Raw genomic sequence first — 26,908 nt, forward strand, 5'->3', positions numbered from 1 at the left:
CTCACAATCATGGTGGAAGGCAAGTAGGAGCAAGTGCCGTCTTACATGGATGGCAGCAGGCAAAGGGAGAATCAGGAAGACTCAAAAGTGGAAACCCCTGATAAACCATCAGATCTCCTGAGACTTATTCACTACCATGAGAACAGTATGGGGAAAACCGCCCCCATGATTCAATTATCTCCCACTGGGTCCCTCTCACAACATGCAGGAATTATGGGAGTACAATTCAAGATGAAATTTGAGTGGTGACACAGAGCCAAACCATATCAGCATCTTTGTTAAAAATTTATTGACCATATATCTGTCACTTTGTTTCTGGACTCTATTATTTTCCAGTGATTATTCACACATACATAAACACACACAGATGGTACCAAACTTATGATGGATAGTTCAACTTACAGTTTTTCAACTTTATAAGAGGTTGTTGGGAGATAACTCCATTGTAAGTTTAGGAGCACCTTAACCAAACCTAAGATGGTTTGACTTACAATTTTTCAAATTTGTGGCAGGTTTATTGGGACACTGAATACATTTTTGACAAGATTTTTTTGACTTATTATAGATTTATTAAAATATAAGCTGAGCATCTGTGTGTATATATATATGAATATATACTTACATATTGTGTAAATACACAGATGTATACATACACATACTCCTCAACTTATATTTCAATAAGGAACATATATGTATATGTATATATCTTCACACCACACCATACTCTCTTGATTACTGTAGCTTTATACAAATTTTTGAAATCAGATAGCATAAGTCCGTCATTTTTCAAAATTGTTTGGCTATTCTGAGTTCTTTGCATTTATATATATATGTTAGAATCCATGTGTCAATTTTTACCAAAAAATTAATGAAAACTCCAGACCAATTTAGGAAGAATTGACGTCTTAACAACATTGAGTCTTCTGATCCATGGCATATCTTTCCATTTTTGAGGTCTTTAAATTCTCTCAACAATGTTTTATAGTTTTACACATTTTTGTTAAATTTGAATCTAAGTATTTTATTTTTAATATTGTAAGTGAAAGAGTAAAAGTGAGCCTCATTGCATCATAGACAATTTCAAAAGTCTGTTTCCACATCCTTAAGCACATGGTCTGTTCTCTGTACTTAATCTATATTGGTAGTTACATCATTACCATATCTATGCATTTTTACATCATTTTCCTACTTAGGTTTCTTTCTCTATTTGTGAAAATACGATCTATGCTAAGATCTTTTAATTGGTTCATATATTTAGTACATAGTATCTGAACACTTATTATTTCTTAGATCCTATGATGGACACTGAAAGTACAGTGATTAATAAGAAATAATTCTTGTCCTCAACAATACAGTGGGTAAGAAAATGATGTAAATTAAAAGCTGCAGCTTTATTGACTGGGGAGATGAGTAAAGTAACTTTTACGAATGTTCTGTAGCTTGTTTTTGTATGGTGTTTACACAGGTATATACAATTGTAAAATTTCATGGCAACTTAGCATCTGCAAATTTTTATGTAAGTTATATTTTAATAAAAATATACATCTTTATGTGGCAAATGCTAACACGTATATTTCCATGAAGAGACCAAAAAAGGATAGAAGAAGAGATGAATGCTGAAGGGTGATGAGGAAATCCCTGGGCAGAAGAGAAAAAAAAAACCCTCCAAGCCGAGATAACAGCACGTGTAGATATATACACAAGCAAAGAACATGGTGTGTTAAAGGAACTTCACATAGTTGTATACACAAGAAGTACAGCTGATGGTTGGGGAGCAATAGGAGAGAGAGACAGAAACAATACAAAGAAACATCTTTATATGAAACCAAGACATTGGCTTGATACTGTAGGTTTTATGGAAGCACTAAAATGTTTCTAGCAGGTTCTGGGGTAACAAAGGCAAATACGTATTGTAGAGATTTTTGGTCCTTTGCAGAAGAAAATGGAAGGGGTTATTTGACCCAGTGGCACTTAATTAATTCTCTAGCCTCTGTCCAGCCAGGCACAGTAAAGATGCTGTGGAAGGTGGCCTATTATTCAGTCACAGTATTGAAAAACCTATGGCACATTGTTCACTCCAACTCCATTTATTTTGTATTCCTCTCAAGGTTAATATTTGACTTTTTCCTTTTACAATTCCAGCTATTTGGTTATCCTGAACTCAGGGCTTGATTTGATTCTCCAAACTTCTTCATACAAATCTTCTCATTTGAAATGCCCCAGATAACCCCTCTGTGGGGAGAATCGTGAGTAAACACACAGTCAGCACCTGGCATGGCCTCTCTCCAGACTCCCTGGACTAAATGTGCTGGATATAACTGAAGGAAGTTAGAAGTTCATTACAATCATCAAAATAAGAAAAAAAGAGGGTATGAAACAAGTCAATGGAATAAGTCAGCCGGTGGAAATGGAAATATGATAATGTAATGGCTTGATACTTTGGGGGATGTTGGAATAGGATGAATGGATTTTGCATGTGGGACAATTATGAATTTAGGGAGGCTAGCTAGCCCACTGTCATAGACAGAATAATGAATACCTCTTCCCACCAAAGTTTTCTGCATACTGATCTCTAGAAAATATGAATGCATTTTCTTATGTGGCAAAAGAGATTTTGCAGATGTGATTAAATTAGGGAATTTCAGATGGGAGCTTAATCACAAAGGTCCTTATAAGAGGGTAGCAAGGTTGTTAGAGTCAGAGGAAGGAGGTGTGATGATAGAAGCAGCAATGGTAACAGTGATGTGGTGCCTGAGCCAAGGAATCTGGACCAGCCTCTAGAAGCTGGAGAAGACAAGGAAGTGATTGTCTCTGGAGCCTTGAGGAGGAATGCAGCTCTGCTGACTCATTTTGGATCTCTGAGTTACAGAATGATAAGATAATGAATTTATATTGTTTTAAGCCACTAAGTTTGAGGTAATTTGTTATAGCAGAACTAGGAAACTAATACAAAGCCCACTATTAATTCCTAGTTTTACCACTTCCCAGGCTGATCTTGGAACTTAATAAACTCCATTGATTCCTTTCCCATCTTTTATGTTCCTGTTTTCCCACATTATAATTCAACAAATATTTAAGCTCCCTGGAGATGTTATTATTATGATTGTTTTGAACTGTTAATAAATATTTAGATTAATGTACATATTTTCCTTTTCAATCACTTTTCATTCTTTCTCCTACTTCTGTACTTTTACCTAGGATCACTTACCCTTTGCCCAAAAACCTCTTTAGTATTCACTTTAGTGCACATTTATTGACAACAGATTTCCTAGGTTTTTGTTTGTTTGGAAATCCTTTAATTTTATCTTACCTTTTGAAGAATATTTTTGTGGGATACAGGATTCCAGGTGGAAATTATAGGACTTTTCTTTCAGCATTTAAATAACGCAATTCAATTGTCTTTGGCTTCTATTATTTTTGTTAATGAATCAATTTGCAGTGTTATATTCATATTATTTTAGAAGGTAATATATCTTATTTGCTCTGTATTCCTTAAACATTTCATTTTTCTTTGTTGGTTTTCAAAAATTATTTTGATGCACTGGATTTTGTTTCTTTTGATTTAAACTGCTTGGGGTTTATAGAACTTCATGAATATATAATGGGATGCCTTTGAATATGTTAGAAAATTCTTAGGCTTACAATATTACTTTCATACTACTTTTTGTCTTTTACTTTCTTGTGCTCCAGTTACAATTAGACCCTCTTCACCACATTACATACAATTGGTATCTTCTTTTCTGCATATTTTATCTCATTTGTTCTCCAGGATTTAGTCTGAATATTTTTTATTGACTTTTCTTTCAGCTTAACAGTCTGTCTTTTCTGTGTCCTGTCTACTGTTAATTAAAGCTATCTTTTAATTTCTCATTTGCAGTTATACCTTTTAGTTCTAAAAGTCATATTTGAATACTTAATTGAAGATTTAAGATTTATAACTACAATCTTGCCATCTACTTTCTTGACCTTATAAAACTGATTTGTCGAACAATAGTTATTTGAATATCCATATTTAATTAATTGAATGCTTGGTTTGCCTATGGATCTATTTTATTATCTGTTTTATTTTCCCTTGGTCCTCTTTCTTGATGTGGAAGGTAAGTTTTGATTGAATGCAGGACATTGTGTATAAAACATTATAGAGTTTCTGGCTGGCATTATCTTCCTCTAAGTATGATTCCCCTTGCTCTCTGGCAGGCAGCTAGGGTAGAGCAGATCTCTCTAATCAGGGCCTGAGCTTGTTAAGGGCTGGACTTCCATTGTTGCCAGGCTCAGACTAGAATGGATCATCCCAGTCCAGATGTACTACTCCTCAGAGGCACCAGTTTAGAGCCTGGATTGTTTATTAGGATCTTCCCCTGCACACAGGAAACTAAATTTTTTCACGTTGGTACCTTGTGACTTGAAAATTCTACTTTCGTTATCCAGCTTTTTTTCTGTTTGTTTTCTTAGCCTCTCACCCTGCACAGTTTAAGAATTTGGCAAATACGGGCCAGGTGCGGTGACTCACGCCTGTAATCCCAGCAATTTGGGAGGCCGAGGCGGGCGGATCACGAGATCAGGAGACAGAGGCCATCCTGGCTAACACGGTGAAACCCCGTCTCTACTAAAAACACAAAAAATTAGCTGTGCGTGGTGCTGGGTCCCTGTAGTCCCAGCTACTCGGGAGGCTGAGGCAGGTGGATGGCGTGAACCCGGGAGTTGGAGCTTGCAGTGAGCCGAGATCGCGCCACTGCACTGCAGCCAGGGCGACCAAGCGAGACTCCACCTCAAAAAAAAAAAAAAAAAAAAAAAGGCATATACTTTAAGCGTTTAAGCTAGTGGTTTTCAACCAAAGTGGTTTTGCTCCTCAGGGGACATTGGGTCATGTCTGAAGACACTTTTGGTTCCTACAACTTTGGAGGGTGGGGCTGGGGAGTGGGATGCTACCGGCATCTGGTGGATGGAGGCCAGGGATGCTGCTAAACATCTTACAATGCAAGGACTGCCCCCCTCCCCCAATAAAGAACCAAAAGCCTTGGCACATCAAGAATGTGGAGGATGATAAGCTCTGCTCTCAGCCACTGAGCATCAGGTTTACTTCCTTTCACCTCTTTTTTCTCACAGACCTTGGTTTCTCAGGTTCTGACTTCCTTGGCACCTGCAAAACTCCATATATAAAAAAGAAAAACCACTTCAGCCTCATGACGTGTTTAATATCTTTGCAGGTTTTCTGTCTTGTACTGGTGAGGCTCTGCCAAGCATTTCATCTTCACATCTTATGCCAAGAATAGGCAAAGCCCCGAGGGTAGACAAGGCTTCCTGAAAATTGTGCTCACCTGAATGTACCTCATTTTCTTTAGGATGTGGCTTCTCAGGTCCGAGTGGGCCTCATTATATCTCCAGTCTCCAAATAACGTTTTAAAAATGTTTTCTCTAGCTTTTACCATTTTTTCTTGACTAGATTATTGGTCTCGAGTTACTCTCTTATAGCTGGAGACCATAGTCCTCCTAGCTGATGAGAAAGCAAAGAATGGTAGAGAGAAGCTAAGCTCAGAGGAGGAACTGTGAAGAAGAAACTATTCCGTATTCAACCAGAGATAGGAGACACGCTCAGGGTCTCCTTCAGAGCCAGGAAGGAAGATTGAAAAAAGTATTTTGCAGAAAATCTGCTGGATCCATGGCTTTAGAGGAAGCTATAGGCCTAAGAACTAAGAGGAAAAAGAAAACAAACAAAAAATGGATGAGCAAGGAAAGGCACCAAGTCTCCTTGTGAATCTGTCATAGTCTCAGAATCACTATGAAACAAAGCCTAGGCCTGCTATTTCAAACTTAGGATGGAAACTAGCATGACACAACCCCAGACTTTCTACACTGAGAAGGTTGTGTACAGAGAGAGAGGGTCTCCGCACCTCAAATAAGGCCACAAACACAACTCTAAACAACATGAAGGGGTCAATATGTCAGAAAGGTGAACATAGCTAATCATCCCAATCTCAATCCATTTTTATAAAATGAACCTTATATTATTTTAAATAATTAATATAGGTGTGTTTGGGATGTCAAAAGATAAAAAATGACTAACATCTATTAAAATGAACAAGAATTATGAAGAAAGTAAAACTGAAAAAAATGTTTAAAAAGTCCAATTCAGGTCTTGGTTATAATGGTTAGTTTTATGTATCAACTTGGGGTATTTTGTCGATGAGATTAATTTTGTTTGATGAATTTTGGCTAAAGCAGATTGTCCACCTTAGTGTGGGTGGGCCTTATCCAATCAGTTGAAAGCCTGAAGGGAATGAAAATGGACTTCCCCAAGCCAAAGGAAAATTCTCCAGCAGACTGCCCTTGAACTTCATTGCAACCATCGGCTCTCCCAGGTCTCCACTTGCTGACCTTTGGACTGGAACAGTATCACTGGCTCTCTCAGATCTTTGGCCTGCCACCCACTGCAGGTTTTGGATGTCTTAGCTCCATAGTCACATGAGCCAATCCTTTTTAATTCATCTCTTTTAAATCTCTTTCAAAGCCCCCCTCATTGTACTGTTTCTCGGGAGAACCCTGGCTTATACACTTGGCATTTGTAAAAATCGAAGTTAAAGATCATAATAGATTGGAGGAAATGGACTCCTTAAGTGAATGGAGCACAGACTGACAAGCCACACCATATGTCTAGTAGGAATTGTGGAAGAAAAGATGGACATGCTGGTGGAGAAGCAATATATGAAGACATGGAAGGTGTGATTGATGTTTTCAGAAACTCTGAGTTCTTGGTCAAAAAATCCATGCCATATGCCATCCAGGATAAATAAAAACAAATAAAAATAAATCCACCACTTGACACATAGGAGCAAAATTATATGTCATTAGAGAAAAAGAGAGAAATGTATAAAGCTAGCAGAGAAAAAAGGCAGATGACCTTCAGATGAATTGTAGTTTAAATGAGGGCAGACATAACTCCCAGAACAGTGTCCAGAAGACAAAAATCAAAAGCTTAAAATCCTGAAGGAAACTCATGGTTAACCTCAACTTTTGACTCAGTTACTTCTTCATTCTTGTGAGATGGTTTTGTATAGGTAATTTTTGGTCACACGAAGACTGCTTATCACTTACAGAATAAGACCATAAGATTTATTACAACGAGCACTTTAGGTAGAGAAGATGGAAGCTCAGAGCATGGCAGAGAGGAAAAAGGTGAATGCATGCTTGCACACACACGGCAATTATGTCTATACACTTAAGAGTTTCTTTTGTATTTAAAAGGTAAAACTAAAAATGTAGATGGCAATAACATAATGGGAGTGCTAATGCACTTTTAAAGCATGCTAAAATTCTTGACAAGTTTTGGAAGGGAAAAAATCATTGAATAACTTTAGACTTTATTAGAAAACAAGTGTGTAGTTAAATTTCAGTAAAGTATTTGAAGACTAGAAGCATAATTTAAAACTTCACATTATTAGAAAAGATGGATTATAGAAATCTTTATTAGTCCAATAGCAATCAGGCAAAATAAAAAGGAAAGCAAAGAAATGATAAACAAATTGTAAAAGTGATATACACTTTGCCTAAGAGAAGAGAAAAAAAAAGAGAAAAATCTCTCAACTTATTCTACAAGACGTGTAAATTTTGTGACTAAGAAAATTCTGGTACAAGAAGAAATAGGACAGTTTCATTTTTTGATTTTCCATTCAAAGGTAGTAAATACATGCCTGGGAATACAATTCAGCAGTGTGTTAAATAATAACAAACTATGACAAAATAGATTTTTATCTCAATAATGTGCATGTACCTCAATATTAGGAACTATATTAATGGTAACAATTTTAGGAACTTGACAATATCCAATGTTGGCAAGCAAACACAGAATTTCTCTGAAAAAGAGAACCTTTGTCCTATGACTGAAATAATTGCCACAAATAATTTTTTAAGGGCAGTGCACAGTGCATAGTCAAAAGTAAGCACCAAAGAAACAGCACCATAAGAAGATTGTTTTAATAAGGCAAAATTATTTAAATATTACAAAATTAGTCAGTATAATTCATGACATTTAAATAAGTTGGAGACTAAAACTGAGTCAGAAGCAGCATCCTATAAACTGTAACATATACTCAGGATTTTAAAAATAACATAGAAAATTAGGAATAGAATTTAAGAATCAATTGTTAGCTTCCTAGCAATCTACAGGAAACTTGACATTGAATGGTGAAGTGTTGGAAGACTTCCTCTGCCATTGGGAACAAACAGTGGTCAATGGTCACCACTTTTATTCATTATTGTGCAGCAGGATCTAGACAGCATGCCATCATCAGCTCTCACCTGGGTGGCTGCAGCATTCTTACGCAGTTCTTGCTGAGAAAAATAATTAAAACATTTGTTGGATTGTGATAGTTATCTGCTGAACTCTCTACGGTGACTCTTCATTTCAAAGTAAGAGTAGAGGACCCTACATATTCTGGCTCTGTTATTTCTCCTCCTACTATTTTTTGCCCCAGTCATGTTGTTTCAAACACCCTGACCTCCTTGGTATCTCCTAAACATACCGAGGCCTTTGCCCTTGGTACGTCTCTGCCTGGAAGACTCTCATTTTAGACATCTAATTGCCTGTACTTTTCATTATTGTTAAGCTTTTCCTCAATAGTCATCGTCTTTAAAGGGTTATCCTGATGCTCCTATTTAATACTGCACCCCTCACCTCCAGAGCACCCTTATCTGATATTCTGTTTCCTGGAATTTGCCACTGCACAACATATTATATAATTTTTGGTATATGTATTATGTATTGTTTATCATCCTCTGGGATAGTATAGGCTTCACCAGGGTTGGGATCATGTCTGTTTTGCATCCCAAATGCCTAGAAATAGTATATTGCACTTAATAGGCATTCAAAACATATTTTTTTAATGATGAAATGAAGAAATTATGTGTGACAGCCAGACACATTTAGAAGTGTGTTTTGAAAAGTGAAAAACAGAAACAGTGATGTCTGATGACTTTGGGCCTTTTGAATTGATTATCTGTATTTTGCAATGATCACTTTTTAGTATATACATTAGTAGCCTCTATTTTACTCATTTTAAATATTCTTTTTGTTCAGTAAGACTGTAAGCTATTTACAAGGAATATTATATCTAACACTCCTTGTATATGTTCCAAAGTGGTGTGAGGGGCTGCTTTCTCAGTGCTATTTTCAACTGGAAGGGCATGTCTGATTGATTTGACATGCCAAGCCTGTAGTTTCAGGGGGTAAAAGCCCAACAAATTATTTACTCTACTAAATGAATATTCTTGACACACATACATGCATGCACATAAATATATAAGCACACATATGTGTGCATGCATACTATGTGTGTGTGTATATATATATGTATACATATATAGGAATATGCTTTGTTGACATTCCTGTTGTCTTGGCTAGGGTTCTGGCTCATGTTTACTTGAGAATCTCCTGAGAGCTGTTTCTGTCCCCAGTTTGCTCTTCTTTAAATTTGCTTTACACATATGAATTTACGGAATCCTACCCAATGAGGTAGGTCGTACTCTCGTGTCCATGTTGCAGATGTGAAAAGTGAAACCAAGAAAGGTTGAGTCTTTTTCCCAAGGTCATAGAACTACTAAGTGGTAGTCTGAGATTTGATCCCAAGCACTGGGAGAGCTCTTTACCACATGTATAGATGCTTCCCAAGTCCACCAAAACTAACAGGTTCAAGTAAACACACAAGCAAGAAGGCAAAAAGAGACACAATTAATTGGGTGGATTAAATTGTTAGTTTACCTAGGTGAGCCCCTTCAACACAAATGAGAAAACTGAAACTCAGAAAAGTTATGACTTATCCTTCATACTGAAGCTACTAAGTGACAGTTATAAGGGTAGATTCCAAATATCTTCAGCAACATAAATAAACTGGTAATTATGTCAGTGACTATATATATGTGTATGTATATAGGTGTGTATATATAGACTATACATGTATGTATACATATGCATATATACATGTATATATAGGTATATATGTGTGTATATATACATACACATGTATGTGTGTATATATACATATACTTGAGAATATATATACATATACATGAGAATATGTGTGTGTGTGTGTGTGTGTGTATATATATATAGTCACTGACATAATTACCAGTTCATTTATGTTGCTGGAGATATTTGGAATTTACCCTTAGAACTGTCGCTTAGTAGCTTCAGTGTGAAGGATAAGTCATAACCTTTCTGAGTTTCAGTTTTCTCATTTGTGTTGAAGGGGCTCACCTAGGTAAACTTTAACAATTTAATCCACCCAATTAATTGTGTCTGTTTGCCTTCTTGCTTGTGTGTTTATTTGAACCTGTTAGTTTTGGTGGACTTGGGAAGCACCTATACATGTGGTAAAGAGCTCTCCCAGTGCTTGGGATCCAATCTCAGACTACCACTTAATAGTTCTATGACCTTGGGAAAAAGACTCATCCTTTCTTGGTTTCACTTTCCTCCTCTGCAACATAGGGATGAGAGTACGACCTACTTAGTTGGGTAGGAGTTCGTAAATTCATATGTGTAAAGCCCTTCAATGTCTGGTACATAGTAAGCATCAGATTAAGTTTTCTTCTTTTTTTCCTCTTGGAGAGTAAAGATGAATGTTGGAAAAAAATGAAAGGGGCTTTGAATGAATTCTCCCACATGCACCTGTTTCTCAGACAAACCCAGTCATTAGTGTCTGCAATACAGCCTGCTATTTCAGGTATCTGAGTCTTCACACACATTGTCCTCCTGCCTGAAAACTCCACATTTGGGTCAAGTTACATCATCCTCCCATGATCACCCCAAGTTTACTCCTCCTGGGCACTCTGCCCTGCCACCTCCTCTGTGATTCTTGTCTTTCTTCCCTTTAAAGTGTTGATAAATTAAACACAAACTGAGTATCAAAATTTAACTAATACTGGTTTCTCACTCATTAAGCGTTATGCTAATAACTTGATTTATATCATCTTGTTTAATCCTTCTCAAAAATGATGATATGAAATAGGTGTTATTTCCAGTATTTCCACGTGAGAATGCTGAGATGCAGAGACAAAAGTTGACTTCTCTAAATTCTCAGAAACAGTGAGTGGTGGAATTGGAATTTTACCATTTTATTCTTCAACCCATAGACATTTGTATGCTGAACTGTGATTGTTGATTAAATCGTCTGTCCCTTCAACTAAATTAGAGGCACATTTTGGGAGAAATGTTGTTTAGGCTTCATATACACAGTGCCTAGAACAGCTTCTGGCAAAAGGTAGGTATAGGGTTGATTGAAAGAACAAATGAATGAACAGTGCATGAAGGAGGTAACAAGAGGTTAGGAAACATATGGTAATGTGAAACCAAACTGGAGAGGGTATTCTACAATACGTAGAGGAATATGGGCTGATAAAGCCCATATTTTGTACAGGATAACTGTACAAAAAGGTGGTATTGATGCATTTGACATTGAAGGATTGCATATCAAGATTTTCAAAAGATACCTATAGCAGGCAAATTTGAAGAAGAACAAACTGAAGACCAAAAGAGCTCACAGGAGATTCTCAAAATAAACGTGAGGCAGAATCCTAGCCAAGAAAACAGGAATGTCAACAAAGCACCACAAACCCACAGCTTAAAACAATTCATGTTCTTTACAGTTTCTCTGTGTCGGGAATCTGGGCATGGCTTAGCTCAGTCCTCTGCTTTGGGTCTCACAACATTCTGCCTGGGCTATGCTCTCATCTGGAGCCTCAGGTCCACTTCTAAACTCATGTGGTTATACTGGTAGAACTGGTATATTGGTATATATCATGGGCATATTGGTAGAATTTATATCCTTGCAGCTGGAGGACTGCTGTCTTGGGGCTGTCACCCTGGGCCTGGCTTATCCTCTCTGAGCTCTAGAGACCACCCGCAGTTCCTTACCACGTGGACTTCTCATAGACTCTCTCATAACATGACAGTTTACTTCTTCAACTCAGTAGGAGAACCTCTCAGTCCAGGCTACCAAGACTAAGTCCTGTACAATATAATATAATCATGGGAAACAATCCCATCACCTTTCATATATTCTATCATCTAGAAACAAGTCTCAGATTACATCTGCTGCCAAGGGGAGGGAACTATACAAGGGTGTTACTCATCACAGCTCACATTAGGGTATGTCTGTGAGAGGATCCATTTTAAAGTCAGACATTGAGATGCAAGAGTTGTGTGTTTCCATCCCAGCAGCAGGGAAGCTGCTGAGTAGCGGAGTTCAGATTTTAGGCTCTAAAGCCAGACCATCTGGATTCTATATAGCCATGGACTGGTAACCTAGTGTGTGTGTGCTTCAGTGTCCTTATATGTAAACAAGAAAATCAAGCATTGCTGTTAAAAGAGGTGACGCATTAGTAAGAGCTTTGTAAGTGATCACTGTGTGTTCACCAATATTACCATATACTATGATCTGAATTGTGCCCCTCCAAAAATTCATATGTTGAAACCTAATCACCAAAGTGATGGTATCAGAAGGTTGAGCCACTGGGAAGTGATTAGACTTGGAAAGTAATTGGTTCATGGAGGAGGATCCCTCATGAATGAAATTAGTGCCCTTATAAAACAGGCCCCAGGAAATGCCCTGCCCCCTTTTACCATGTGAGGACACAGCTAGACGGTTGTATCCATGATCCAGAAAGTCAGTCCTTACCAGGTGCTGAATCTGCTGGCACTTTGATTTTGGATTTCCCAGTCTTCAGAACTGTGAAAAATAATCTTTTTCTTGTTTATAAGCTATCTAGTCTATGGTATTTTGTTATAACAACCCAAACAGACTAAGATGCTGATATAGTTTGGCTCATATCAGCATTTTTGTCAAAGCCATTCAACAAGTCTCTAGCGAGTTACAAACTTTCCCACATTTTACTGTCTTCCTCTGAGCCCTCCAAACTGTTCCAACCTCTGCCTGTTACCCAGTTCCAAAGTTGCTTCCACATTTTTGGGTGTCTTTTCAGCAGTGGCCCACTCTACTGTAGCAATTCACTGTAGTAGTCCATTAATACTACTGTAGATAGTCCAAGTAAGCTATCATGTTATGAGAAAGCCTATGAGAAGTCCATAGTCCAAGTAAGCTATCATGTTATGAGAAAGCCTATGAGAAGTCCACGTGGTAAGGAACTGCGGGTGGTCTCTAGAGCTCAGAGAGGATAAGCCAGGCCCAGGGTGACAGCCCCAAGACAGCAGTCCTCCAGCTGCAAGGATATAAATTCTACCAATATGCCCATGATATATACCAATATACCAGTTCTACCAGTATAACCACATGAGTTTAGAAGTGGACCTGAGGCTCCAGATGAGAACATAGCCCAGGCAGAATGTTGTAAGACCCAAAGCAGAGGACTGAGCTAAGCCATGCCCAGATCTCATCTTGAATTGTAACTCCCACAATTCCCACGTCTCATGGGAGGAACTGGTGGGAAGTAACTGAATCATGGGGGTTGGTCTTTCCCATGCTTTTCTTGTGATAGTCTCATGAGATTTGATGGATTTAAAAACTGGAGTTTCTCTGCACAACCTTTCTCTCTCTGCCTGCTGCCCTCCATGTAAGACGTGACTTGCTCCTCCTTGCGTTCCTCCATGATTGTGAGCCTCCCCAGCCATGTGGAACTGTAAGTCCATTAAACTTCTTTTTCTCCCAAGTCTTGGGTGTGTACTTAGCAGCAGCATGATAATGGACTACTACAGTAAATTGCTACAGTAGAGTGGGGCACTGCTGAGAAGATACCAAAAAATGTGGAATCGACTTTGGAACTGGGTAACAGGCAGAGGTTGGAACAGTGTGGAGGGCTCAGAAGAAGACAGAAAAATGTGGGAGAGTTTGTAACTCACTGAAGACTTGTTGAATGGCTTTGACAAAAATGCTGATAATGATATGGGCAATGCAATCTAGGCTGAGGTGATTTCAGATGGAGATGAAGAACTTGTTGGGAGCTGTAGTAAAGGTGATTCTTGCTATGTTTTAGCAAAGAGATTGGCGGCATTTTGCCCTTGCCCTAGAAATCTGTGGAACTTCAAACTTGAGGGAGATGATCGACGGTATCTGGCAGAAGAAATTTTTAAGCAGCAAAGCATTCAAGATGGGACTTAGGTGCTGTTAAAAGCATTCAGTTTTAAAAGGGAAACAGCATCCAAGTTCAAAAAAGTTGCATCCTATGTGATAGAAAAGAAACACCCATTTTCTGAGGAGAAATGCAAGGTGTCTGCAGAAATTTGCATAAGTAAGGAGGAACCAAATGTTAATCCCCAAGACAATGGGGAAAATGTCTCCAAGGCATGTCAGGGACCTTTGAGGCAGCCCCTCACATCACAGGCCTGAAGGCCTAGGAGGAAAAAATGGTTTTGTGGGCTGGGCCCAGGGCCCCGCCGCTGTGTGCAGCTTAGGGACTTTGTACCCTTCATCCCAGCTGCTCTAGATATGGTTAAAAGGGGCCAAGGTACAGCTCAGGCAGTGGCTTCAGAGGGTGGAAGCCCCAAGCCTTGGCAGCTTCCATGTGGTGTTGAGCCTTAGAGTGCACAGAAGTCAAGAACTGAGGTTTGGGAACCTCTGCCTAGGTTTTAGAAGATGTATGGAAACACGGGGGTGTCCAGGAAGAAGTTTGCTGCAGGGGCGGGACACTTAGAGAACCACTGCTAGGGCCATGTGGATGGGAAGTGTGAGGTGGAGGCCCCCATAAGGATCCCAACTGGGGCACTGCCTAATGGGGCTATGAGAAGAGGGCCACTGTCCTCCAGATCCCAGAATGTTAGATCCACCAAAAACTTGCACCGTGTGCCTGGAAAAGCTGCAGACCCTCAACACCAGCCTGTGAAAGCAGCCAGGAGGGAGGTTGTACCCTGCAAAGTCACAGGGAAGGAGCTGACCTAGGTCATGGGAACCCACCTCTTATATCAGTGTGACCTGGATGTGAGACATGGAGGCAAAGGAGATAATTTTAGAGCTAAAGATTTGACTGCTCCACTGGATTTCAGATGTGCATGGGGTCTGTAGTCCCTTTTTTGGCCAATTTCTCCCATTTAGAACAGTTATATTTCCTCAATGCCTGTAACCCCATTGTACCTAGGAAGTAACTAACTTCCTTTTGATTTTACAGGCTCATGGACAGAAGGGACTTGCCCTGTCTCAGTGAGACTTTGGATTGTGGACTTTTGAGTTAATGCTGAAATGAGTTAAGACTTTGGGGGACTGTTGGGAAGGCATGATAGGTTTTGAAATGTAAAAAGGATGTGAGATTTGGGAAGGGCCAGGGGTGGAATGATATGATTTGGCTGTGTCTCCACCCAAATTTCATCTTGAATTGTAACTCCCACAATTCCTATGTGTCGTGGGAGGAACCTGGTGGCAGGTAATTGAAACATGGTGGAGTGCAGGTGTTTCCCATGCTGCTCTCATGATGCTGAATAAGTCTCATGAGATCTGATGGTTTTAAAAGCTGGAGTTTCCCTGCACAAGCTCTCTCTTCTTTGCCTGCTGCCATCCATGTTAAGATGTGACTTGCTCCTCTTTGCCTTCCTCCGTGATTATGAGGCCTCCCTAGCCATGTGGAACTGTGAGTCCATTAAACATCTTTTTCTTCCCTGTCTTGGGTATGGGGTATGTCCTTATCAGCAGTGTGAGAACAGATTGATACAGAGAAAGAATGTGGCCTTTACATTCTTTTTAGCATCACTAAACTTTAAATGGCCCCTCACCTCACTTTTCTTAGAGCATTTGCTTTAGAAAGCTTACCATTTATCTGGGAGGTTGTGGAGGGTGGATCACCTGAGGTCATGAGTTAGTGACCAGCCCAGCCAACATGGTGAAATCCCATCTTTACTAAAAAATACAAAAAAATTAGCCAGGCATGGTGGGGGGCACCTGTAATCCCACCTGCTCAGGAGACTGAGGCAGGAGAATAGCTTGAACTCGCTAGGAGAAGGTTGCAGTGAGCTGAGATGGCACCACTGCACTATAGCCTGGGTGTCAGAATGAGAATCCATCTCAAAAAAAAAAAAAAAAAAAAAGAAAAGATAAAAGAAAGAAAGCTTACCATTTGTAAGTTATTTCTAAGCCCCTTTGAGATGTAAATCTTCTCCCAGCGTCTTGCCACTTTCATAGCACTTGAATGTCTTTCTCAAGGACCTGGGAGCTATCTCTTTGAAATATAATCATCAAGAAAGATAGCCCACCCATTTTCTAGCGTTTTTGGTAGGGCAGGAGCCTAGCTTTGATAAGGCATAATTTGCAAACACAGATGGCTTAACCACATTGACCAACCTTCCTGCAAAAGTCCTCTAGTATTTTTCCACTAGCTCATCCCAGTGCTTAGAAACCTCCCACCTTTTCTTTCAGTGGAATTGAGTTCAATCTTTCTCTCCAGTTGCAATCATCTTAAATAAAGTCTTCCTTGCCTATTTAACTCTGTCTGGTACAATTTTTCTTTGACAATATCACAGCAATCCATATGGCAATACTCCTTTTCTAACCTGGCTCATGGGTAGCAGCTTTGGAACATGTCCAATAGGCAAAAACAAAACTCAATGAGTTTTGGCATCCTCCTGCCTCCCCTCTTCGTATCTATTCCCCTGAGTGACCACTGCCCTTGAATATTAAGACTCTTCACTTAGTGCCCAGACTCCAGATCTATTTTTTCTTTCTTCCTGCTTGGTCCATGTAATGACTGCAATATAATAAAGGATGCCAAACAAAAATTTCTTACGGGGATAAATGTCAGATTATGGCTCTTTCATTGTATTATACCTTCCAGGAGAATTTCCATTTTAACAAGATGAATTTTTTCAAAAAAATTTTCTTAAATCAAAAAATTTTATTGCCAGTTTCAACCTGGGAGAAGAGGCATTATTATACACTGGCACTTCCTGGAAAGTTGTAATTAACTAAACAAGCTGCAACACATTTAGCCTACACATAGGCTCTGATTGGTACAAATGAGCAGAACATACATTTATGGGATTAGATACATTTATGGGATTAGATACATTTAGGGATTAGGAGAGAGAGCAGAGCCACTGGGAATTAGAGGGAAATCCAAATCTAAGTCATATGGGCAAAATGGAATACTGACTCATTGTTGTTTTTCTTTTAACTATAGCTTAGAAACACATAAATAAAATGAGATGTATCTTCACTTAAAGTGTCCAAAAGTTTGAAAATAATGTAGCTTATCTAATATCATATAAACATCACAGAAGCTTTATCTTAGGTATAAGCAGAATTCTTACCAGTTTAAAATACGTGCTTTCAGACAGTTGCTCACTCTCAATGACTAATCGTAATTTCAGAGGACACTGATGGTGAAATAAATACATTTTTTTCTTTCTTTTTCTTTCTTTTTTTTTTTTTTTTTTTGAGACGGAGTTCCACTCTTGTTGCCTAGGTTGGAGTGCAGTGGTGAAATCTCTGCTCACTGTAACCTCCACCTCCCAGGTTCAAGTGATTCTCCTGCCTCAGCCTCCCAAGTAGCTGAGATTACAGGCATGCGCCACCATGCCTGGCTAATTTTGTACTTGTTTTAGTAGAGACGGGGTTTCTCCATGTTGGTCAGGTGGGTCTTGAACTCCCCACCTCAGGTGATCCGCCCTCCTTGGCCTCCCAAAGTGCTGGGAATACAGGTGTGAGCTACAGCGCCTGGCCAATAAATTTCTTTAATTGAGGAAACATGTGACTAAACAGCAGAAACCTGTCTTGCATGTGTGTTTGTGCATGTGAGTGTGTGTGTGTGTGTGCATATGTGTATATTGGGGCCAGTGCTCACAGTTCCTGTATTACAGGATAGACCTATACCAGATCTTTCAGACTCAAGAAGGAAGTAAGCAGAACTAGTAGGAGGACATTCTTTTAACTGAGTAGAACATAAATATTTCAGAATACCGTATCTGCATTTCTGAAGAAAATGTCAATTCTTTGTGACTTTTGATTTTGGAAATACAGTTTGTATGACCCTTGCATTTGTAGAATCCTGATTATTGGTTCTTTTAGCAGAGAAACCTGTTTCTAGGGTCTTGTTTTTATGAAATTAGAAATTCTATTTCTGCAACCAAGAATCAAGTAAAACTAGCTACAGAATCATCAAGATTTTATCCCTGGTTTAATTTTTTTAAATGCTTTTAGACAGCAAAAAAAGTGGTGGGTTGGAAGAATGAAAACAAATTGAAGTAAAAATCCATAATGAGGCACATAAACTCAGTCTTCTTCAAGCTCAAAGAAGTAGTATTTTCTTTTTGTCTTCTTTGTGCTGTTTGAGAATTTCTTGGTCATTCAGGTGACTTGTTCTTACAAAACCAGGTTCTATCCAGCTGTTTTTGAGACCTGGGATTTGAAGTGCGAAGACAGGTTATGACCTAACCCTGTGCGTGTCATGCACATTTTAGCACAATAGGACTAAGAGTTCTGAGTAGAGCTTTCCACTTGCTGAAGACTGTGCTGTTCCGTGGAAGACAAGTGCTAGGGAGAGGAGAGTTACGTTTCAGTGGCAGCGTGAGTTAAGTAGCATGTTAGGCACTGTTCCACTAAAGGAGACCTTGTGAGAAAATGCCAACTCCTTAAATCTCCTTGCACTTTCATGCATGAGACGATGTCAGTGATAAATGACGTGGAAACTAAAACACAGTGAAGTACTTCAGACAGTCTCTCTAGAATTAAGCTGGTCACGTATAGATCTAGAAGTCAACCTTTTCAATCTGCAGGGAGCAGCTAGGATCATGACCTACAACCAAAGCAGAAGAGAAGGCTTAACTTGAATAAAAGAAAAAGTGCTATGAGATAGGCAGGCTTTTACTTTATTAAGTAGAGAGGCTGGGGCAGGAAATTAGATTCCAGGTTAGTGTGCACATAGATTTTTGATACGTTTCAAAATACCTGACCTTGACTTTCTGAAATTATCGTGTGCATGCGTGTGTGTGTGTGTGTGTGTGTGTGTGTGTGTGTGTGTGTGTGTGGTTCTGGAGTGTGCCTTTAGCAGGCAGGAACCCCCTTTATCCAAGGTTTTGTTTTCCATGGTTTCAGTAACTTGTGGTCATCTGGTCAACTGTGATCCAAAAGTTAAGTGAGTGTAGTACAGTAAGACATTTTGAGAGAAAAAGGCCACACTCATACAACTTTTTTTACAGTATATCATTACAATTGTCCTATTTTATTACTAGTTAGTGTTGTTAGTCTTTTACTATACCTAATCTATAAACTAAGCTTTATCATATGAAAAAACAGCAATTTTTGAGGTTTGGTGCTATCCATGGTTTTGTCAGAGGCATTTGAACCACAGTGACTCCATCTTGAATGGGAGCTGGCTAAAATGGGGATGATACCTGCTGGGCTGCATTCCCAGGAGGTTAGGCATTCTTAGTCACAACATGAGACAGAAGGTCTGCAGGCCTGGCAGAGGTCGTAAAGACCCTGCTGATAAAATAGGATGCAGTAAAGCAGTTGCCAAAATCCACCAAAACCAAGATGGCGATGAAAGTAACCTCTGGTCATCTTCACTGTTCATTATATGCAATTACAAAAGATATTCCCACCAGCACTATGACAGTTTATAAATATCATGGCAATGGCTGGAAGTTACCCTATATAGTCTAAAAAGGGGAAGAACCCTCAGTTCTAGGAATTGTTTGCCTTTTTCCTGGAAAACTTATGAATAATCCACCCCTTGTTTAGCATATTCAAGAAATAACCTTAAAAATACCCAACCAGCAGCCCTTGGGACTGCTCTGTCTATGGAGTAACAAATCTTTTGTTCCCTTACTTCTCTAACAAACTTGCTTTCGCTTTACTCTGTGGACTCCCCTGGAATTCTTGCACAAGATTCAAGAACCCTCTCTTGGGGTCTGGATTGGGATCTCTTTCCAGTAGTAGTTTCAGGCATCCACTTGGAGCCTATCCCCATGAATACTGCTGGGTTACTGTACCTTTTTTTGAAGGGTCTCCTCAGTGCTGACGGCAGTGTCCTTTGCTTAGGCTGGGCAGAGAATAGCCTGTGGGATGCTTTTTGGCCTCATCAGAGCATCCGTCACCTTTCATTCTCCCTGAAATATGACCCTTTCAAGCAGAGAGCCCTTCCTCCCACTGCTGTCTGTGCTGGGACTCTGCACGAATCAGGTGTCCCACCTGGGTGGTCCTGTGCTGCTGGGGACAAGCAGTGAACAGATGGTAAAGATGGGGGCAGGGATATCTTGGCTGTTGAACAGAATTGTGTAATTTTCTGATTTCCCAAGCGTTTTTCCAAAATCCTGCTCTCTGACACAGGAGTTAAGCCTTTAATTTTGCAGGGAGATCAGGGCTAAAACTGAATCAGCCCAGGAGAAAGCACAGAGACAAACCCTCCTAACTCAAACATGTGAGGCAGGCTGGGGAAGAGTAGGGTGCTTTGGTAAAAGGGACTCCTGGGGGACTTGAAAGAAAATGGGAATTGTGGTAAATGTGCATTCAGGTGAAAGTTTGGGAAGTGCATGGCTGGACTTCTTGCCATGCTCTTGCCACTGCTCCAAATGTGGCAACATACCCATTTCCAATGGTATCTTTCATTCAGTCTTATAACATTATTCATGCCTTGAACCTCAAAATGATGTTATACAAAGTAAAATACGAAGCATTTTTTTCTATAACCTTCAAAGAATCAGCATGTTAGCTGTATATCACTCAAATGCACAAACTGATATTTGCAATCATTGGGATATAAGGACAGTCTGGTTGAGGAGAAATAACACTAGGCTAGGTGTCAAAAGGCCTGGTTCAACTTAGGGACCCATCACTCACCCCTGTGTCCCAGTGAGCAAGAGGTTCTTGAATGTTCTGTGCCTCACCTGAAAAGTAGTGTTGAGGAAATCTACAGCATATCTTGCCTCACTTATTCATTGGATAAAACGTATCACTTTTTATCCGATGAATAAGTGAGGCAAGATATGCTTTTTATGCTTACAGGCTGGGCGCGGTGAGTCATGCCTGTAATCCCAGCACTCTGGGAGGCCGAGGTGGGCAGAATACATGAAGTCAGGAGTTTGAGAGCAGCCTGGCCAACATGGTGAAACATGGTCTCTACGAAAATTAGCCGGGTGTGGTGGCATGTACCTGTAATCCTAGCTGCTGCTTAGGAGGCTGAGGCAGGAGAATCGCTTGAACCGGGAGGTGGAGGTTGCAGTAAGCCAAGATTCCACCACTGCACTCCAGCCTGTGCGACAGAGTGAGACTCTGTCTAAATAAATAAATAAGTGAATAAAGAAATAGCATGTAGATACATTCTGTGGGCTAGAGAACAACTGATTACTATCCATGATGATTTTCTTTGTTTGTCTCCCATGTGTCTGTGGAGCAGGGAAATAATGGCAAGAAAAAATAACTGAGTTATCATTGCATGTTCTTCCACAGTATTCCTCTTGGGGGAGTGTCTCCAGTGTATTTTGACATTTAATTTTGATGTTTTACTGTCAAAACAATAGAATGTTTATTAAATCTAAAAATACCATTCAGAATCCTGCCACCTTAATGCCAATGTTTAATTTCTGTTATATTAATTTTTGGTTTAAATTTTCTTATATATTCATAGTTTAAATAGGTGCAATCATATTACAGTGTACTTTTTTTAGTTCACAACATATGGTAAACATTTGAAGCATTCTTGCATGTTTCTCCCTAGTCTCTATAATTACTATTTTCCTAGAGTCATGATGGTGCATCAAGTTGACAGATCATACTTAATCAACCCCCTCTTACTGGGTGTTTATATTACTACCACTGCTTGGGCAGTGAAGCCTGTAAAAGAGGTGCTTTTTATCCATCTTCATAAATGTGGCTATGGAGTGTAGCAGCTCAAGAGCCTGCACAGAACGTTGTGGATTCTGGTTCCCCCATTAAGGAGATGCAAGCTGGCCTTCATTACAAGGGCTGCATGACTGAGGTTGGGTAACACAACCCTTGACTATTCCTCTCTGTTCTTTCAGGTCCCTCTCCATGAAAAAACTAAAAAGCAAATCAAATCCCCTGTGCATAGGATGTGAAACCTATGTTTTCCAAAAGAAATCTAATGTGTTTGAATGAAAAATTCTCTGGAGTATCAATTTGATTTAACAAAATGTATTAAGGGGCTGCTATATGGTAAAATTGCCATGGTTAACCTCAAAAGCTCTGACTCAGAGAGACCTGGGGTTATAGTTCTGCTCTGTTCTATAATGATTAAATAGCCACAGCAAGTTCTTTCATCTTTCTCAGACACAGTTTCCTTAGTTGAAAAAAGGAGAAGCCCATGATTTAATACATGTAAAGTATTTAGCATGTCCATGGCACACAGTTAGTGTAGAATAAAGCATAGCTATTATTATTTTTGTTGTTTTTATTATGTGTCTCCGAGGCTAAGCACCTTAAGCAAGTTATATTACTCACAGAAGCCTCTATTTCCATATCTATAAAATGAAACTCATACTAGTATCTACCTTTTGATCTGTTAGAAAGATTCAAGAAGGCAATGCATGTAAATAGCTCAGAATAGTGCCTAACACAAAGCAATCCTTCAATAAGTGTGAGTTATTTTAGTTTTGCTTTTAATGATCAGAGCAACCTGGCTAGCCCTGTATTATTCTCAGTCCTTGTACTGGGAAGGTAATGGAACCCCAAAGGGTCTCCATTACCTGTCAGTCATTCATCTATTGGATGTAAATACCAGAGTTGAAACTAGGACCAGCTTGACTTCAAAACCCATGCTCTTCCCATTCTTGCAAACACTGGGCAATTCTATATGAATGAAAAAAATTATTGATTGTCAGAATTCCATAATGTAGTGAGAAGAGCTACTAAGCACGAATATCTAGGATGAGAGATGGGGCACCCTGAGGACAGAGGAAAATGTGGGAGCCAGTGTTGAGGGGACCAGAACAAGACGAGTCCTGCTTGGGGAAAGAGAGGCTGGGGAGGCCCTGTAGAAAAGGCGACCTGTCCTGGGTTTGCCACTGCTCCCTGAACTGGTAGCAATTGTGAATTCCAGGAGAGCAGTAGTCAAAATGAACTTATATTTCTTCAGATGATTAAAGGTGCCCTTAGGGAAGAAAAACTTGGATGGGCTTTGACATTCAATTTCCAAGCACTTCAGCTTCCAAGAGAACTCCAAAGATACCTTCCTCACCTACTTTTCTGCTACATTTCTCATGCTCCCTCTTCCTGCCCCCACCCTTTCCCTGCAGGCTGCTGCTCCTGCCACAGGTCATGGATTTGGGGAAACAGAATTTCTGACCGAGGCTTTTTTTGGTAGGAAGTCCAAAGTGGAGGGTGGAATAGGGGAGAGAAGAGAATAAATGACCAAATGAAAAATTGGACATTCCTGCTTGCCTCTTCATTGGCAGCCAGTTGAATGGAAGGAATTGTATTACATTAAAAACAAAAAAGAAAGATGTTAAACAACAACTAACACCACCCAGTGAAATCCCTGTCATCTGGATGATCATTTTTCTTTGCTGGAGAGTTAAAAAGCATCTCTCCATTTTGTGCTGAATTAGAATTTTGAATGGTCCCTCTTTCGGCACCGGCTGTCCCATTGCATTTGCCGGCAGGGCTCCTAAGAACATTCCTAAGTGCTGTCTTTTGAGTAAGCTGGGAAGAATTAGGTTGGGGAGGCACTCCACAGACACCATGCTGCTTCATCTCTCGCACTTTATCGGCTAAAACCAAGGGAAACTTGTTCAAGGTATCAGGGCTCATTTCCAGCCTCATATAGAGGCAGCAGACACATGGGCCAGAGCTTCTCTGCTTGGAGGTATGTGGGCTTGGCCGTTGGATGACCCCAGAAGGTTCAATGGAGCTGGGAATTCAAGTCCACACGTATTTTTCCATATTAGTCCATACTTTTGCCTATGTAATGATAGCAGCTCCATCACACTTGCTCCCTTCTGTATCTGCCTCTCCAGTTGAGCTGTGAGTTCCTTAAGGGAAGATGTACTTTATTTGGCACAGTCACTGGTCCCTGGAAGCAGCTCAGTGCTAACACAGCAAAGTGAGTGGTAACAACAAGGGTTCTGGGCGGAGGCTGCCTGGATTTTAATGCTGGTTCTGCTCCCCACTCTGTGACTTTGGCCAAATTACTAAACCTTTTAAGCATCAATTTCTTCACCTATAAAATCAGGCAAATGTTTAGTGCTTATCTCAAAGGGCAGGTTCCTGGATTAACTGAGACTATTCCATGCGACACTTGAAACCTTGAACCCCTTCAGTAAGTGGTAGTCATTACTATAGTTACTATAGTTACTTTTATTGTTGCTTTTATGTTAAAAAAAAAAAAAAAAGAACCGTAGAACTGAGAATCGGAACTGCGCATTTGTTACAATGAATGTTCTGTTTTGCTTCATTTTCTTTCCTTCCTGTTCTGAGTTTGTTTGGACATCACAGGCTATGATTTCTTTGGACAGCGGGTTTCTGGATTATCCCATCTGACATTCTGTATATTTACTTGCATATTTATTTATCACCTGTCTTCCTTTGATAGCAGGCAGGAGTTTTCATTCTGGTTTGTCATCGCATGGTACATGGCACATAGTAGTGAATTAGGGACTCAGTGATGGAAGCCGTCTCTGGGGTTTTACATTTTTCAGTCTCAGACACTAGCAGAGAAAATACCCTGTCAATTCTAAGTTCAAAAATCCCAGGGATGGGGGGTCCTTGGCCTAGTTTGGGTCAAATGCCCACACTGTGTATGAGATGGGACGGGACCACATGGTAATGTGGCCCTGGTGAATGTGTAATGGAGGGAGAGGGGGCAACCCTAGAACCAAAAGGCTGTGATGAGTAGATAAAATAGTAGATGCTGAACAAAAATTATACAGTTCTTTCCTCTAGGGAGTTTACCTATAACAATTTTATCCTTTTCTCTCTAGTTTTGAATTTAGGAAGGACAAGGCCATCTTGACCCAGAAAAGCCCTTTATGCATTTACCTGAAAGAAGATCACTTCCATCTTATCCTACAATCAGGCAGCAAGTATTTACTGAGTAATGATTGCCTGCCAGCAGCATGCTGTAAGTACCCTGTGATGTAGAGAGATAGACATGCAAAGCAGAGAAATAGATTTGGGAGTCATTTACATCCTGGTGAGAGAGGAAGTGCTGCAAGCAGATGAGCTCTCAGAGTAGACAGGTGGGGAAGGGAAAGAAAACAATTCACAATCTCAGGAGACTTCACAGAAGGAGAGGGGTTGGTGACCATGTGCCAGCTGGAGCTGAATGAGGACAAACTTTAGGGAACCCTAGTTCTGCAGGGACCTGGGACACAGGAGGGGTCTACCCTCAAAGGAGCCCCTCCCACAAATGCCGCAAAGAGGAGGAGGCTGATAAGCCTGTGCTTGTTAGCATCTTGAGGACGCAAGTTCTGTTTTGCCCAAATTTGCTTTTTCACTCTCTGACACAAGCTCTGCTTCTTGAATCACCCCAGGCAGTATACGTGTGAATAAAATTTCCAATTCTTAAGGCACCCATTGCAGCCTTTAGTGGTCGTGAAGAAATAATACCCATGTCTCTGCCGTCAAAACTGAAAGGACAAATGGTACAGTGTTGTTACCCTTCCTTGTGTGATGGTGGTTACTGTTAGTTATCTTAACAAGCCTCAATGAGGCATCTTTTGTGCTTTTGAGAGACCTATAAACACGATAATTTCAGGAATACATGGTGTCCTTAGGGGTATTCAAGCACACAGAATTCTTGCAGCATCTGAGCTAAATTGATAGACTTTTAAAAATGATTGACAATTACCAATAACTGGAGGTTTTAAAGCTTATTTCATGTACTCCATGAATGCACTGCTTCAACTTCTATTTCTTAGAGGGCTTATGATTTATCTGTTGCAGAAAAAACATTTCAAAAAAAAATTTCAAGGGAAACTCGGTGAACCAAATAAACCACATTTGGTCAGATACTTGTTTGATAACTGAATCACATATTGTTTACTTGGTTCACCTCTGTGAACCACCCTACCATGCCAAAGGCAAAATTGTTCATCCACAGAGCATGGATTAAGCACCATAAGATGGAAAGGACATGTTCTTTGTACTTAGGGAAATTAACAACTAATAAAGGAGGGTAAGACAGCTACATAGATAATTGACAACAAGGTACAAGGCAACAGGTGGTTATTACAAAATGTCAAGCGTATTTCCCAGCATGGTAAAAATTAATATTTTTGAATGAGTAAATAAATGAAGGCATTGACTACAAAAGTATAGGTGATTTCAGAGGAGAGAGAGGGAACCTCATGAAATGATAGCATGTACCTTCCTATTGAGTATGGAATTGGAGAGGAAGGAGAGGGTTTGGTGATACAGAGATGAAGGGAGGAAAGAGCACACATCTGGGAGAATAATGTAGGCAGAAGCATTGAGATGGGAACTGGAGAAACTGGGGAGGCCATGAGGGTACTTTTCAACCAAAGACAGGCAGAATTGCCCAGAGGATATAAAGGATCTTAGGAAGTCATGATATTTATCATGGCTAAACATAGTGTGCTAGGAGACTTGATTTTCATTTATACAATGGATAATGAGCTCTCTCTCTGGACTTAATAAGTCTTACAGCATTCAGACTATCTCTGTACATAAATTATGGTATTGTATGGGGTCTCCAACAAATTTTTGTTTCTTTTACAACCATAAGCTCAAGTAAAGTAGAGACAATTTAGAGCATTTAAAATAACTTGAATAAAGAGGACAACAGTATCTACGACTATGTGTATAGCATTCTTATTGGAAATCCTATAAAAAACATAAATTATCTACTTTAAACAAAGTGGTGTATGGTGTCTTTTGCACAGTATCATGGAAGCCTTTTGGTGTGAAGGCATAATTTATATTCAAAAAGATTCTATGATTTCAAATTCATCAATTATATGAAAGGAAAATATTCCACATCTGTTCTCTTTTGTTTTGAACACATT

This window comes from Macaca fascicularis, chromosome 13, assembly GCF_037993035.2.
Source record: "Macaca fascicularis isolate 582-1 chromosome 13, T2T-MFA8v1.1".
Taxonomy (NCBI): Eukaryota; Metazoa; Chordata; class Mammalia; order Primates; family Cercopithecidae; genus Macaca; species Macaca fascicularis.